Source organism: Phocoena phocoena, chromosome 7 (genome assembly GCF_963924675.1).
Source record: "Phocoena phocoena chromosome 7, mPhoPho1.1, whole genome shotgun sequence".
NCBI classification, from domain to species: domain Eukaryota; kingdom Metazoa; phylum Chordata; class Mammalia; order Artiodactyla; family Phocoenidae; genus Phocoena; species Phocoena phocoena.
Window position 1 is genome coordinate 34,522,283 of NC_089225.1, and position 16,504 is coordinate 34,538,786.

The following is a 16,504-nucleotide window of genomic DNA, read 5'->3' on the forward strand; positions in this document are numbered from 1 at the left end:
TCAGGGAGAAGGTTCTGCATTAAGTTGTCTCAAGATTGATAGGAACAGAAGATGTAATATCCTAGGATGAGAAGTAGGTGGACCACTGGAGTGATGGTGAGACTAGTAAAGAGACCCAGTAAGATGTTTTTATTTTTTTCAGATGATTGCTTTTGAAGTAAATGGTAAAACTTTCACCATCCTTCCTATATTTTTGGCATCTCCAATTTTTTCTTCTTCCTTATAAATCATTTATACAATATTTATTTTTGTATGGCATAACTAGAGACTAAAATATATTGTAAAAGATTCTTTATTCTGAACAAAGCGATCGAATTAGAATACATATTTTTCAACAGTGGTAGAGCTTGTAATATATGTTTGTTGAAAGTTATCTATAATACTTGCACCAGTGTTGAAAAAACTTAATTTATGTTGTGAGTAAGAGTAATGTGTTGGCCTCAAGGTTTTTGCTCGTGGTTTTCTCAGTGGTATTGTCCCAGAAGTATTCAGGTGGTGACCATCACTGGTATGAGTTTCTCTGCAGGGTTAGGGGGTGTATTTCCATGAACTTCGGTGGAGTCGTTGCTGATCAGGAGGCCAGTGTTGTCAGGGTCCATCTGCCCTGCAGAGGAAAATGTCTCAGGCTCATAAAATGAGCCCCCCTCAGGGACCCAATGTGAACTGACGGCAGAAACTCTGAAACAAAATCATCTAAATTGCATCAAAAAACCTTAATTCAGAGTTTGGTAGGTTTATCAATATGTTGCTTACAACTGGGGCAGGGGATGTAGAGGGAGAGAGAAAGCAAGACATTTACTAAGCACCTCTTATGTGCCAGACGCCACAGTAAGCACTTTACGTGAGTCGGGTCATGTAATCCCTGCAAGAACCCTGTAAGGAACGTTACTAGTATTTACATGTTACAGATGAAGGTACTGAGGCTCTAAGAAGTAACATGAAGCCTTTCCTTCCAGTTTAGGTTATATGGGATGAGGTGGGATGGAAGAGGAAGGGCAGGTGGAATTGCCACCCCTAGGAAGACTTCCAGGCCTGACATCATGGGAATTTGTCCATCTTATCATGTGGAGTTTGTCTAGTCCTGCTTCTATAGGATGCCATTTGTGTGTGTCCCCAGACAATGTTTTCTCTTTAGGGGGTGTGGGTTTGGCTTCCTCATTCATTCCTTTTGCTGTCAAAGAGGAGGCAGGTTGATCTTCCATCTGAAGATGCCATAAGACAATGACAATTTGATGTATATACCTACAAATACATTTTTGTGCATGGGTCACTCTCCACTGACACCTTCCAAGTACTGCATGTGATTAAAATAAGAGATAAAGTCCAAATCTTGGTTCTTAATGAGAAGGCACCACTCCAAAGCCTCCCTGGTGGTGTGTAGGGACCAGATCCACAGTGGTGCAGACTCATCTGCCACCCGGGGGGGGGTCACTGCAAATTCCACACAGGTGTGGCTACATGCACCCCATGCACCTGTCAGAATGGCTGGTGTTTCATTCTCTTCAAAGAAAGTGGTTTGCTCACCATTCCCAGCCTCAAGGAGCCAAGGAAGGGCCATTCATGACTAGGCCCAGGACTAGTCATCCATCTGACTTTTCTACCGCATTAAGCCTTCCATTAAATCCTACGGTTGGTGACAGCTTGAAGTGCAAAGAGCCGCGATGTGTATATCAACCTGTGTGCCATTTATTTATTTTTAGACTCCCCGCAGCGTTCATGTCATTATGGGATTAATGCCTAAATTTTGTAAATATTGTACATTTTGTAAATCAATGAATAAAGGTTTTAAGTGTATCTCACTGGGCTCCTCCCTGCAAATGCACATGCTAGTCAGTGATTAAGGCATCCGGGTTATGTACAAGGCATTGATTGGGTTTAGTGTCAAAGGGAACTTCCTTCCGGGAGCTCACTTTTTCATTGTATAGACAAGAAATACATGCATGAAAAGACACAAGACAATTCACCCATGCCAAATGATTCATGCAGACAGTAAGTGCTGCAGAAAATCAAAGAAGGAAAGATTACCAGACCTTTTGATCAGATCTGCACTTTCCCTAGAACATTTTCTTTGTTAAATCAGGAAATATAAAATGGGGTGTGTGTGTGTGTATCTATATATTTAAGTACTATCCCATTAGCAATTTATTTTCAAATTTTATTCTATTCTTGGGGTCAATTATGTTAGTGCTGTTACAATAGAAAACACTTTCCCTTGATGGTTTCTTCTGCCACAGCAAACAAATATTTGACTAGCATAAATGTCATTTTCATCTATGCAGCAAATTTATTGCATTTTTCTTAGTAAAACGATAGACATTGAAAATGACGTTGAAAAACTCCAGCTCATTTATGATTCCTGGTTATTCTTTAACACTTTTTATGTTGAAATTTCCAGGGAAATGCATGTTTTCCCCACAGTTAGAGGTTTTCTATTAGGCCATGGATGGGTGCTATGGCTGGTGCTTGTTAAAATGTCCTACTCACATGAACATAGCTCTTATTACTAGCCTCTGTGAATAGCTCTGTGTGTTTACCTGCAGTAAACAGCACTGCAGGTCTACTGTGCTTTTATAGAAATCTGACTTTTGAAAACATAGATTTACATGGTAACCCAATTTGGGGGTTCAAAAAGGATCCTTTGCATTATAAAGGTATTTAATGTTCCTTTCCTAACACATTTGTAAGGTTTTATTTGCAAACAACATTTAGGGCATATCAGGTATGTAAAGCCAGTACCTTGGTTGCATTATGGTAACTTTTATCTGAACTACCAAAAGTGCTTTCCAAATAATTTTTTTAATAGATCTTTATTGGAGTATAATTGCTTCACAATACTGTGGTAGTTCCTGTTGCACAACAAAGCGAATCAGCCATATGCACACACATGTCCTCATACCCACTACCTCTTGAGCCTCCCTCCCACCCTCCCTATCCCACCCCTCTAGGTCATCGCAAAGCACCGAGCTGATCTCCCTGTGCTATGATGCTGCTTCCCACTAGCTGACTATTTTACACTCGGTAGTGTATATGTGTCCGTGCTACTCTCACTTTGCCCCAGCTTTCTCCTCCCACCCCATGTCCTCAAGAGCATTCTCTATGTCTTCCTCTTTATTCCTGCCCTGCAACTAGGTTCATCAGTACCATTTTTTTTCTTTTTCATTTTAGATTCCATATATATGCGTTAGTATATGGCATTTGTTTTTCTCTTTCTGACTTACTTCACTCTCTATGACAGACTCTAGGTCTATCCACCTCACTACAAATAACTCAATTTCGTTTCTTTTTATGGCTGAGTAATATTCCATTGTATGTATGTGCCACATCTTCTTTATCCATTCATCTGTCGATGGACATTTAGGTTGGTTCTATGTCCTGGCTATTGTAAATAGTGCTGGAATGAACATTGTAGTACATGTCTCTTTTTGAATTACGTTTTTTTCAGGGTAAGTGCCCAGTAGTGGGATTCCCGAGTCATATGGTAGTTCTATTTTTAGTATTTTAAGTAACCTCCATACTGTTTTCCATAGTGGTTGTATCAATTTACATTCCCACCAACAGTGCAGGAGGGTTCCTTTTTTCACCACACCCTTTGTAGCACTTATTGTTTGTAGATGTTTTGATGATTGCCGTTCTGACTGGCATGCTGTGATACCTCACTGTCATTTTGATTTGCATTTCTCTAATAATTAGTGATGTTGAGCATCTTTTCATGTGCCTCTTGGCCATCTGTATGTATTTCTTGGTGAAATGTCTATTTAGGTCTTCTGCCTATTTTTTAACTGGATTGTTTGTTTTTTGATATTGAGCTCCATGAGCTGTTTGTGTATTTTGGAGATTAATCCTTTGTTTGTTGTTTCATTTGCAAATATTTTCTCCCATTTTGAGGGTTATCTTTTTGTCTTGTTTATGGTTTCCTTTGCTGTGCAAAAGCTTTTAAGTTTAATTAAGTCCCATTGGTTTATTTTGTTTTGGTTTCTGTTACTCTAGGAGGTGGGTCAAAAAAGATCTTGCTGTGGTTTATGTCAAAGAGTGTTTTTCCTATGTTTTCCTCTAAGAGTTTTATAGTGTCTGGTCTTATATGTAAGTCTTAATCCATTTGGAGTTTCTTTCTGTATGGTGTTAGGTAGTGTTGTAATTTCATTCTTTTACACGTAACTGTCCAGTTTTCCCAGCACCACTTATTGAAGAGGCCGTCTTTTCTCCATTGTATGTCCTTGACTCCTTTGACGTAAATTAGGTGCCCACACGTGCCTGGGTTTATCTCTGGGCATTCTATCCTGTGCCATTGATCTATATTTCTGTTTTTGTGCCAGTATCATACTGTCTTGATTACTGTAGCTTTGTGGTATAGTTTGAAGCCAGGGAGCCTGATTCCTCCAACTCCGTTTTTCTTTCTCAAGATTGCTTTGGCTACTCAGGGTCTTTTGAGTCTCCATACGAATTGTAAAATTTTTTGTGCTAATTCTGTGAAGAATGCATTGATAGTTTGATAGGGATTGCATTGAATCTGTAGATTGCTTTGGGTGGTATAGTTATTTTCACAGTATTGATTCTTCCAATCCAAGAACATGGTCTATCTCTCCATCTCTTTATGTCATCTTTGATTTCTTTCATCAGTGTTTTATAGTTTTCTAAGTACAAGACTTTCACCTCCTTAGGCAGGTTTATTCCTACATATTTTATTCTTTTTGTTGTGATGGTAAATGGGAGTGTTTCCTTAATTTGTCTTTCTGATTTTTCGTTATTGGTGCATAGGAACGCCAGAGATTTCTGTGCATTCATTTTGTATCCTGAAACCTTACCAAATTCATTGATTAGTTCTAGTAGTTTTCTGGTGGCAACTTTAGGATTTTCTATGTATAGTATCATGTTGTTGGCAAACAGTGACAGTTTTACTTCTTCTTTTCCAATTTGTATTTCCTTTATTTCTTTTTATTCTCTGATTGCTGTGGATAGGACTTCCAAAATGGTGCTGAATAAGAGTGGCAAGACTGGACATCCTTGTCTTGTTCCTGATCTTTGTGGAAATGCTTTCAGTTTTTCACCATTGAGTATGGTGCTTACTGTGGGTTTGTGATATATGGCCTTTATTATGTTGAGGTCAGTTCCCTCTATATCCATTTTCTGGAGAGTTTTTATCATAAATCGGTGTTGAATTTTGTCAAAAGCTTTTTCTGCGTCTATTCAGATGATCATATGGTTTTTATTCCTTAATTTGTTGATGTGACGTATCACATTGATTGATTTGCATACACTGAAGAATGCTTGCATCCCTGGGATAAATCCCACTTGATCATGGTGTATGATCCTTTTAATGTGCTGTTGGATTCTGTTTGCTAGTATTTTGTTCAGGATTTTTGCATGAATGTTCATCAGTGATATTGGTCTATAATTTTCTTCTTTTGTGATATCTTTTTCTGGTTTTGATATCAGGGTGATGGTGGCTTCGTAGAATGAATTTGGGAGTGTTTCTCCCTCTGAAATTTTTTGGAAGAGTTTGAGAAGGATTGGTGTTAGCTCTTCTTTAAATGTTTGATAGAATTCACCTGTGAAGCCATCTGGTCCTGGACTTTTGTTTGTTGGAAGATTTTAAATTACAGTTTCAATTTAATTACTTGTGATAGGTCTGTTTATATTTTCTAATTCTTCCTGGTTCAGTCTTGGAAAATTGCACCTTTCCAAGAATTTGTCCATTTTCATGGTTGTCCATTTTATTGGCATATAGTTGTTTGTAGTAGTCTCTTATAATCCTTTGTATTTCTGTAGTGTCAGTTGTGATTTCTCCTTTTTCATTGCTAGTTCTATTGATTTGCATCCTCTCCCTTTTTTCTTGGTGAGTCTGGCTAAGGGTTTATCAATTTTGTTTATCTTCTCAAAGAACCAGCTTTTAGTTTTATTGATCTTTGCTATTGTTTTCTCCATTTCTATTTCATTTATTTCTGCTCCGATCTTTATGATTTCTTTCCTTCTACTGACTTTGGGTTTTCTTTGTTCTTCTTTCTCTAGTTGTTTTAAGTGTAGGGTTAGATTGTTTATTTGAGATTTTTTTTGTTTCTTGAGGTGAGATTGAATTGCTATAATCTTCCCTCTTAGAACTGCTTTTGCTGCATCCCATAGGTTTGGGGTCGTTGTGTTTTCATTGTCATTTGTTTCTATGTATTTTTCTATTTCTCCTTTGATTTCTTCGGTGATCTCTTGGTGATATAGTAGCCCAGTGCTTAGCCTCCATATATTTGTATTTTTTACAGTTTTTCTTCCTTTAATTGATTTCCAGTCTCATAGCATTGTGGTCAGAAAAGATGCTTGATACGATTTCAATTTTCTTAAGTTTTCTGAGGCTCGATTTGTGACCCAAGATGTGATCTATCCTGGAGAATGTGCTGTGTGCACTTGAGGAGAAATTGTATTCTGCCATTTTTGGGTGGAATATTCTATAAATATCAATTACATCTATCTGGTCTATTGTGTCATTTAAAGCTTGTGTTTCCTTATTTATTTTCTGTTTGGATGATCTGTCCATTGGTGTAAGTAGGGTGGTAAAGTCCCCTACTATTATTGTGTTACTGTCGATTTCTCCTTTCATGGTCATTAGCATTTGCCTTATGTATTGAGGTGCTCCAATGTTGGGTGCATAAACATTTATAATTGTTATATCTTCCTCTTGGATTGATCCTTTGATCATTATGTAGTGTCCCTCTTTATCTCTTGTACATGTCTTTATTTTAAAGTCTATTTTATCTGATATGAGCATTGCTACTCCAGCTTTCTTGTGATTTCCATTTGCATGGAATATCTTTTTCCATCGCTTCACTTTCAGTCTGTATGTGTCCCTAGGTCTGAAGTGGGTCTCTTGCAGACAGCATATATATGGGTCTTGTTTTTGTATCCATTCAACCAGTCTGTGTCTTTTGGTTGGGGCATTTAATCCATTTACATTCAAGGTTATTATTGATAGGTACGTTCCTATTACCATTTTCTTAATTGTTTTGGGTTTGTTTTTGTGGGTCTTTTTCTTCTCTTGTGTTTCCCCCTTAGAGAAGTTTCTTTAGCATTTGTTGTAAAGCTAGTTCGGTGGTGCTGAATTCTCTTAGCTTTTGCTTGTGTGAAAAGCTTTTGACTTCTCCATCAAATCTGAATGAGATCCTTTCTGGGTAGAGTAATCTTGGTTGTAAGTTTTTCTCTTTCATCACTTTAAGTATATCCTGCCACTCCTTTCTGGCCTGCAGAGTTTCTGCTGAAAAATCAGCTGATAACCTTATGGGGATTCCTTTGTATGTTATTTTTTGTTTTTCCCTTGCTGCTTTTAGTATTTTTTCTTTGAATTTAATTTTTGTTAGTTTGATTAATATGTGTCTTGGTGTGTTTTTCCTAGGGTTTATCCTGTATTGGACTTTCTTTGCTTCCTGGACTTGGGTGACTGTTTCATTTCCCATGTTAGGGAAGTTTTCAACTATAATCACTTCAAATATTTTTTCAGACCCTTTCTTTTTCTTTTCTTCTTCTGGGACCCCTATAATTTGAATGTTGGTGCATTTAGTGTTGTCCCAGAGGTCTCTGTGCTTATCTTCAATTCTTTTCATTCTTTTTCCTTTCTTATGCTCCTTGGCAGTTATTTCCACCATTTTGTCTTCCAGTTTACTTATTCGTTCTTCTGCCTCATTTATTCTGTTGTTGATTCCATCTAGTGTATTTTTCATTTCAGTTATTGTGTTGTTCATCTCTGTGTATTTGTTCTTTAGTTCTTCTAGATCTTTGTTAAACATTTCTTGTATTTTCTCAGTCCGTGCCTCCATTCTATTTCTGAGATTCCGGATCATCTTTACTATCATTACTCTGAATTCTTTTTCAGGTGGATTGCCTATTTCCTCTTCATTTATTTGGTCTTGTAAGTTTTTACCTTGCTCCTTCAACTCTGACATTTTTTTTTGCTGTCTCTTTTATTTTATTTTTTTATGAGTGAGATTTTGTTTCTGTCTTACTGGTTGTTTGGCTTGAGGCTTCCAACACTGGAGTTTGTAAGCTATTGGGTAGACCTGGGTCTTGGTGCTGAGATGAGGGACTCCATGAGACCTCACTCCGATGAATATTCCCTGGGGTCTGAGGTTCTCTGTTAGTCCAGTGGCTTGGACTCAGAGCTCCCACCGCAGGAGTTTCAGCCCAACCCCCAGCTCATGAACCAAGATCCCGCAAGCTGTGTGGGGCAGCAAAAAAAAAAAAAAAAGAGAGAACAATAACAAAGTAAAAAACATTAGACTAGGAAAGTAACAGATATGTTAGAAATAATATAAAAATTTAAATGTAGATGAATCAACAACCAGAAGGGTACCTCAGTGCCACAACAGTAATAAGAGGAGGGAAAAGAAAAAGAAAAAAAGAAAAAAAATAAAAGGGGGAAAAGGCCTTGTCTGTGGAGCGGGACCTAAGCAAGGGTGGGGTTTGGACAGTGGGTGGGGCCTATATTTAGGGCCCAAAGGGCTGGAAAAGGCCCTGGAGCTGTGGGGGGTGGGGCTTAGGCTCAAGGAACAGAAGGGGCCCAGGCGTGCCCCCCACCCCTGGTCTCAGAGGGCAGGGGACCTCACGTGGGAGCCCAGCAGGCTCCCCAGGACTGAGTGGGTGGGGCAAATGCCCTCCGCTCCTCTCTCGCTCCTCCAGATGGCTCCTCCCACCTGCCTCTCCTCATCTCTGCGGTCTCCCTCCTATGCCCCCAGGACCCACACAGCCTAGATGGGGCTTTGGAGGGAGGGTACTGGCATGGGAGCTCAGCAGGCTCCCCGGCCCTAGTGGGCCAGGTGATCCCCCTCTGCTCCTCTCCCACTCCTCCTGGAGGGCCCCTCCCGCCTGTCTCTCCTATTCTCCCCGACCTCAGGGACACCAATCCTGGCTGGCCTCCACTTCTCCTCCCTCCTCAGTCCCCCTACGTCCTACCGGTTCACTTTTGGTTTCCTCCCGTCTCCTTGGGTGTCAGAGTCTGCCATCAGCGGCCAGCAGGCGCCCTAGTTTTGGGGAGACGCTAAATCCGCGGCTTCCCACACCACCATCTTGACTCCCCACAAATGTTTTTAATTAAATTACCTTTAACTTACATACTAGCAGTGAAATATGTGAAAACTCTGAGCCTCTATTATCAATCCACATTGTAATTGGGAGAACTTGACCTTAAAAGATTCAGCCAATTTTCTAAGCTTGAATAGCAACTTGGGAGCAGGGCTAAAGCATGAATATTAGGCAGCATGACTTTGGCCTGGCATGTTCTTCACTGGAATCTGCTGGAAAACAGGTATCTGAATTTTTTGAACGTATACATTTTTAACCTATAATTTGGCGTTACAAAACCAGCGTGGATTTCCAAAGTGTCTTTCAAATTAAGCCTTCATTTTCAGCAGTTACTCTCTGTAGCTCGCGTTAGAATCATGGCTTTTCCCGTTCGCAAATTACTATTGTCTTGCTCTTTCCTTTGGCAAATTTTAATCCACTGCAGTTGTTTAAATTGGGTGGGGCATCTTGGGTGGGGTTGGCAGAATCTCTATGTAGCTGTATTATAAGCTGACTAGAGACCTAAAATCCAAAGCTGAGAAATGATTTCTGAGGGAGCCTCTTTGCTATTATCTTAATAGCAACCCCTGATTCTTATATATTAGTTTATTGTCAAAGCACTTTCAACATATAGTTGCTTCAGTTGGTCAACATGACCCCACTTACAACTTTCACAGCTAAAGCTTTGGAGCGCTTAAGGGAGGTGCCACTGGTAGTTTATACCACAAGGACTTTGATTCCTGATCCAGGACTCTGTTCCACACACACTTGTCACCAGGATGACATGTGTGATAGTCCTACCCTTCTCTGGCACTTTTACTGAAAAGCCATCTCTCAGGTCACAAAGTTAGAGGAGACTAGGAACTTAGAAAACATCTAGTCCACCCCCTTTATTTTATACAGGAGGGAAAAAGAACCCAAGCTATTTGTCTCTGAGAAAGCCACATTGCTTGCATTAAAGAAAAGATAAAACTCACGAAATGTCCCTTCTTTGATGTTCAAAGTAATTAAGACATGGGTAATGGAAAACAGTTTTTAGGGGTCTCCTCTTCCTTCACTCAACTGTGGGATGGGCAGTACCACAAGAATCACCAGCCTAGGCAAGGGCAGAGCATAAACTTGGAGAGGGCAAACTTTAGCCAAAAAAAAGCAAGCTAGCCTGATGGAGACATAGATTGTTCATTCTAACTTGAGAAGAAAAATATTCAGTGGAAATAATCATTTTCAGAATCATGGCCTTAAAAAGCAGGATTATTTGCCTAAATTAGAGAAAAATCAGTTATTCAGAAATGGTTTTCTCAGGGTGTACAGCACATCCAGTGTCAAAAATCAGCCTCAAAAGCCACATTCAGACCTGGAATTCAGGCCTCCACTGAAGTCCTCCTGTGGAGGTGACAGGATCATTTTGTCAAAGTGGGGGAGTGTGTGTGAAAAGCAGCTCTGTTGAGGATAGGCCAAAAAAAAAAAAAATCAGAAATAGCCATGATGCAAAAGGAAGGGCTAAAAATAAGTCATACTCTCAACACATCCATTCATCTTTGAGAAGAATTCAAAATTGACTTACTGTCTGACCCCTATTTTCTCTACAGAGGAGCATGACTGTTGGGGGCACAGGGAGTCTGCACCCAGAGCCTCAGCCTTTCCCACATCCCGTCTGCCTTGTCCCTGGTGTTCATGAAGCCATGGCTACTGGGCCAACCTCCTGGCTGTCCACAGGCTTGGCTTTGCCTCAACCCCAGCCTCTCCCAGCAATACCACAGGACTGGGTGAGCAATAAGGGGCCACATCACACAGTGGCATGTGAAGACAAGTTGTTTGAAGACAGGGGTCACGCTTGAGGTGCTTGGCATTGAGGTGTCTGGGTGAAAAGGTGCAGAGAGAACACATTTGGGCTCACTCGTGACTCATGCAGCCTGGCTTGGCCTGGGCACAGGTCAGAAGTGGGCATATCTCTACTTCCAAAGTCTTTCTAAAAGCTCAAAGGATTGGGCCCATCCCTGACTTTAATATCATATTTAATTAACTAATGACCCTGTGTGTACTTTGCCAGTGACCTAAATACCAAGTGTACTGTGTAGAGACACACCCTCCTCCATGCAAGACAGCCAAGATCAACATGAAATGTGCAATCAGACCTCCCAAGAACTGTCTGTCAAAGTTGGGTAATCTAAAGAACTGAAGGGTCTATTTGGAGTATTAAAAGTCTGGGAGAAAAGCATAGCTGGTGTGTTTAGGCCAGGCTAGGGTTGAACATATTGAGATCAGCCAACATGAGCATCTAGTCCAACTACTCGCCCACCACCACCTTCATTTTCTAGGAAGGGGACAGTGAGGTCCTCTCTGTGCAGCCACCTCAGGAGCTCCAAACCATCCTGGAGGACTCCTAGGAATCTGATTTGCGCTAGGGTCCCTAGGTCCCCTGTTCAGAGGTCCTAGCCACTGAACAAATAGGGTAGACAAATATTGCCTCAAATTCTCAGAAGATGGACTCACCCTTTGGTACACAGAGGTAAACATTTGACTTAGCTGGGAAATGCTTCTTTAGAGCATGAGCGTGGACACTTCCACTTTCATATTTTCAGCCTGGTACTTGGGGCACTTTATTCTTGGTACTAACCCAAAGGGAATGATAAAGTGGAAAGAACAGAGCAAAGTCTGGAAGGCTCAAGAGAGCAGGTTGCGTGAAAGATTGCAGATCGCTGCAGATGACAAAACTTTTCCAGTGTTGTGAGTGGTGGGGAGGCATCAGTGAGAGAGCAGCTGAGGACACACTGCCCACCTCCCCACCAACCAGAACAGCCACAGAGACCTCGGCAGGGCAGGTAAGGGTAGATGGGCAGTTGGAGTTCCTGTAAACGAGCTAGGCAAGGACGTAAGGCCCAGATTACTGAGATTCATGCACATTTCACGAAAGGAAAAGAGCAAGAGCCTGTTCAAACGTACGCAAGAATTAAATCTCTCAGACCTGGTGGAAGCAGGAATTCCTGGTAGTACTTGAAGGAAGAGAGTGGAGTTGAGGGAAGCAAATGCTCCTGCCCTAAGTCTGAGACTTGAGGCTTGATATCCTGAAGCCAAATCCCAGTGCACCCACATCTCCCAGAGCCCCATAGCGGTGGGTCTCAATGCCAACTACACGTTAGAATCACCCGGAAGCTTTCTGAAAATAATAATGACCAGGCTCCATGTGGAGCGATTCTAATGTTTAATAGTTGGGCTGGGGTCCTTCTGCTCCAGATGACTCTAATGGGCCGGCCATTAGCTAACAGACATGAATGGCTAAACATCCATCAGGGATGATCAGTAATAATCACAGAAGCAGTGTTAGTGAAGACCAGTCCAGAAAAATAAATCGTGACTGGTCCATTGGCACCCAAAACTTTTCAGGTTGTAGTCATTTACAGCTAATTACCAACTTCTCCCAAGATTGACCTCATACGTTTCTTAAAATTCAATGTCATTTGATGCTCACCCCTCCCTACCAGTTAACTCTTTTCACTCACCAAACACCTGCTCATGTTTCATGTCTCAGATTAAATGCATCCCTGGGGAGTCTTCTCTCACCTCTAATGTAAAGTGGAGCCCTCTTTCTACTGACTGCTAGAGAGCTAAACTTCTCCCTTATGACACTTTACTGACTTATAATTATTTAATTAGCTATTGTTATGATTCTCCACTATACTGTAAACTCCATGAAAATGGGTAATATCTCCTTTTTATTCTCAGCTCTTTTCCAAGTATCTGGAACACAAGACACAGAAGAGACAGATATTAATTTACCAGATCAAACCGATACACCAGGACCTTGCCTATATAGTATTCCCTGTGGATGTTATGCCTCCAAAAAAGCCTGATCTTGGCCAAGTTCATGCATAAAAGTTGGAGGTTTATCTTCCACTAGCTGATCCTGTCCAGTGACGCCAACCTAGCTCAGAAGGAAGAAGTAATTCATTTAAACTGAGTTATTGAGCAACAGATCTAAGAAGTAGGGCAGGAGGTCTAGAGATGTTTATTTCCATCTAGTGCGAAGATCTTGACCCAGAAGTCCTTGCCTTGCCTGGACCAGCCTGTAGAGCCGCCCTCAGCCCTCAGCTTCCTCCAACACTGTGCTTTATCTGTGTCTTGGAACTTGGAACTTGCAGGCACTCTGGGTTGGAGAACTTTACAAAGTATTTACACTCTTCAAACCTCCAACTTTCTGTTCATCCTCTATGGGTGGCGCTCCTCCTACTTTACAAGGAAAAGAAAAATAAGCAACAGAGAACACCTCAACTTACTGCCACCAAACCATGCACCTCATTCCATCCACATTGATGCTCTCTGTCCCTCCCATGTGACGTGGACAGGGTTAATCCTGCCTTCTGTGCACAGGATCCTCAAGGACCTCACTGTATAGACCACTCCCAGCCCCCATCTTCTGCTTCTTCCACTGTCCTATATCTCTCCCATTCCCATTCAATATCATAAAAGCAAAACAAAGCAGAATCGACTTGAACCCTACTTCCCCCGCCAGCTACCCCCGTTCTCTTTACTATGCCCCACAAGCCAAACATCTTGAAAGATGGCGATGTTCGTTGCCCTCATTTCCTCACCACCCACTCACTCCTCACTGCACCCCCATATGTCTTCTGAGCCCACAGTGAATCCACTGAGTCCACTAATGAAGGACAAGCCACTCAGCCCGGTGTCACGTCTCAGTCCTCTCATCCCCTAACTTCTCAGCATCGTTTCAGCACTTCGACTACTCCCTCCATGTTGAATCACTTCCTCAGTTCATTTTATGGATGAGGTCATGGATACACAGAGAAGTTATGTGACTTACCCCAAGCCACACAGCATGTTGGTGGCAGCACTTGGACTCACCCCTCACCCCCTTGCCTCTAAGTTCAGTGCCCCTTCCTGCTGCAACCCAGCCCCTTTCAGGGTTAAGGTGATCAGGTGGATGGTGGAGGTGGGAAATGGACACCAGGCAAAAAAGAGTGCAACTGTTAGAGCAAAGGGTGGGGGACAGGAGAGAAGGAAAGAAGAAAGGGCAAAAAAGGAGGCCAAGGACTCAGGCGGCAAAAACCAAAAAGAGAGAGTTTATACCAAAGGCATATGATTTACTGCAAAAGAGCACATCCTACCTTAATTTCTAAGATACTGTTTGTTACTAGTATTCCAATAATATTAACTAATGTTCTAAAAATGAAAAGCAGCCATTGAAGTCATGCATTTCTGTTTTTTGTTTAAGATGTGTACCTATGATAATAGGAAGTAAGGATGGCGTGTTGAATTCTCAGCAGCATATACATGTTTGGTATCGAGAAAGTTACTTTGATACACAGAATGTTCCTGTGTGTGCTGAATAAAACGATGTACTGATTCTACTAAAATTAAATGGATACCGCTCATTTCACATTTCCAGTGTTTACAGAGCATTTGTATTATCATTCCTAGTCAGTTTCTGTTTCCTTCAGAAAAATCACCCCTGCCAAGCACCATGTTTCCGTGAAGTTCGGCTTGTTTCCTCTCTCTCTCTGTAACTATGAAACTCTTGTCTTGCTCCTATACAATAGGCCACATTCAAGAAATATTTAATGAAAGGCTTTCTATTTTCCCGGAGAGACCATTGCAGGTCCCTAACGGCAAAATCAATAGGAAAAAATATTACTCTAATTTGGGAAATTCTAGTTTCTCCAGCCACTGATAAGACAGAAATCTGCTCAGTTCAAACAGCAGTGGTGATTTGCAACCAGGCTAGAAATGTGTTAAAGATCTGCCTAGGAAATTAGGGCGGGACACCGGAGCTGGTTCTGGACTCAGAAAATTCTGAATCTTTGAGATGAATTAAAAAAAGAAAACCCAAACCAAGAGGCTTCTTGTCAACTTGTGTACCAGAAAGAGAATATTTGCTACAACTAGCCTTGCAGAAGAAAAGAGGCCAACCTATAGCGAAGTTCCCTCTCACCTTCTACAGCGCACTTGCTGTGGGTAGCAGAGAGGAGTCTGAGTGGCGCCTGCTGTTGCGTAGGGACATAATTTTAATGTATTCTAATTTTTAAATTCACCATTGGTCATCTTTTAGTAGGTTATGACATGGTAACAAACAACCCTAAAATCTTAGTGGCTTCAAAAACCTAGGGGTTTTGTTTCATTTTGTTTCTCTCCTTGCTCACATTATACATCAGCTGCAAGTGGGCTCCGTGGATCTTCTTTATTCTGGAATTCGGGCTAAAAGGTCAGCCTCTTTCTGCAACATGCTGTTCCCTTGGTAGCAGGAAAGGTGAGCGAGCAGGCTGGAGGGAAGACCAGTGCCTCTTAGACCTTTCTTCCGGGACTGGCACCTTCTTACCTCCACTCACATTTCATTGGCCAAAGCACGTCTCCTGGCCAAACTGCTGCCCACAGGGGAGGGCAGTGCACTCCCCACCGGGGCTCTGAGCCACGGGACGGGGGCCGGCCGAGTGTGGGCAGGGACGGTAAGCACTCAAGAAGGACTGCACAACCTCCCACACGGTCTCAGACTCAGCTGTTTGTCTGGGTCCCGGAAACACTGTGTTCCTCAAAAATCAGACTGGCGTTCATGCCTTTTGACATGTTCTGACCAGTAGCTCTCAAGCCAAGGGCATCAATATTAAGGTACAATTTTAAAACTAGAAATGGGTTAAGGTCAGTCTTGCCAGGAGAGTAGGCATGTGGTTTTCCCCAGCCATATTTTCCCCATTGCTTATAGTGAATGGGTCTGATGTGGTTCCTACATTTTCCAAAATTGGACAAGATGGCAAAAATAGGAAAATGTCTATAGGATGTTTTCTGTAGTACTGAGGCTTGGCTTTTTTATGTGGAAAGATGTTACATGGGGGATTTTGAGTAGAAACTATAAAAGAAAAATCCAATTTTGAATGATTTCTGAGCCAACTTTCCCTACTTGTGTGTTTAGATAAAACAAAGAGGAAAGGCAAGCCTGACAATCAGCTGCTTTTTAAAAATTGAGTCTACTTTTTCTTTGCCATGAAGATCAGCTTCAGACATTAATGATTCTGAAATGCAAATCCAGCTCCAGGCAAAAGATTTTCAGTACATGGTTTGCCTTGAATATTTCCTGCTGGCATCTTCAGGCGTCAGTACCCTCGTCCTGCCCTCTGCCAGCAGAGAGCCCACTACAGTACCCTGTCTGGACCCAGAATCTACAAAATTCAGTAAAAATGCAGGAAGTATGTACTCAGGGCTGGGAACTGTGCCAGCCACAGCTTTCCACACAGCCCCTCCCTAAAGAGCCTGCGATGTCAGAGGGGAGACAAACAAGTAAATGGGAAGTTATCCTAGAGTGCTAACCATGGCAAGGTGGGAACACACAGACAGCTTGTCAAGTGCAAAGGAGGGGAGTATAACTCACTTGTGCAAGATAGGAAAAGCGTTCTTGAGAGCAGGATGTGTAAACTGAGAAATGAGGGATGAGGTGGAGACAGCCAGGTAATGGGCGGGGGAGGGG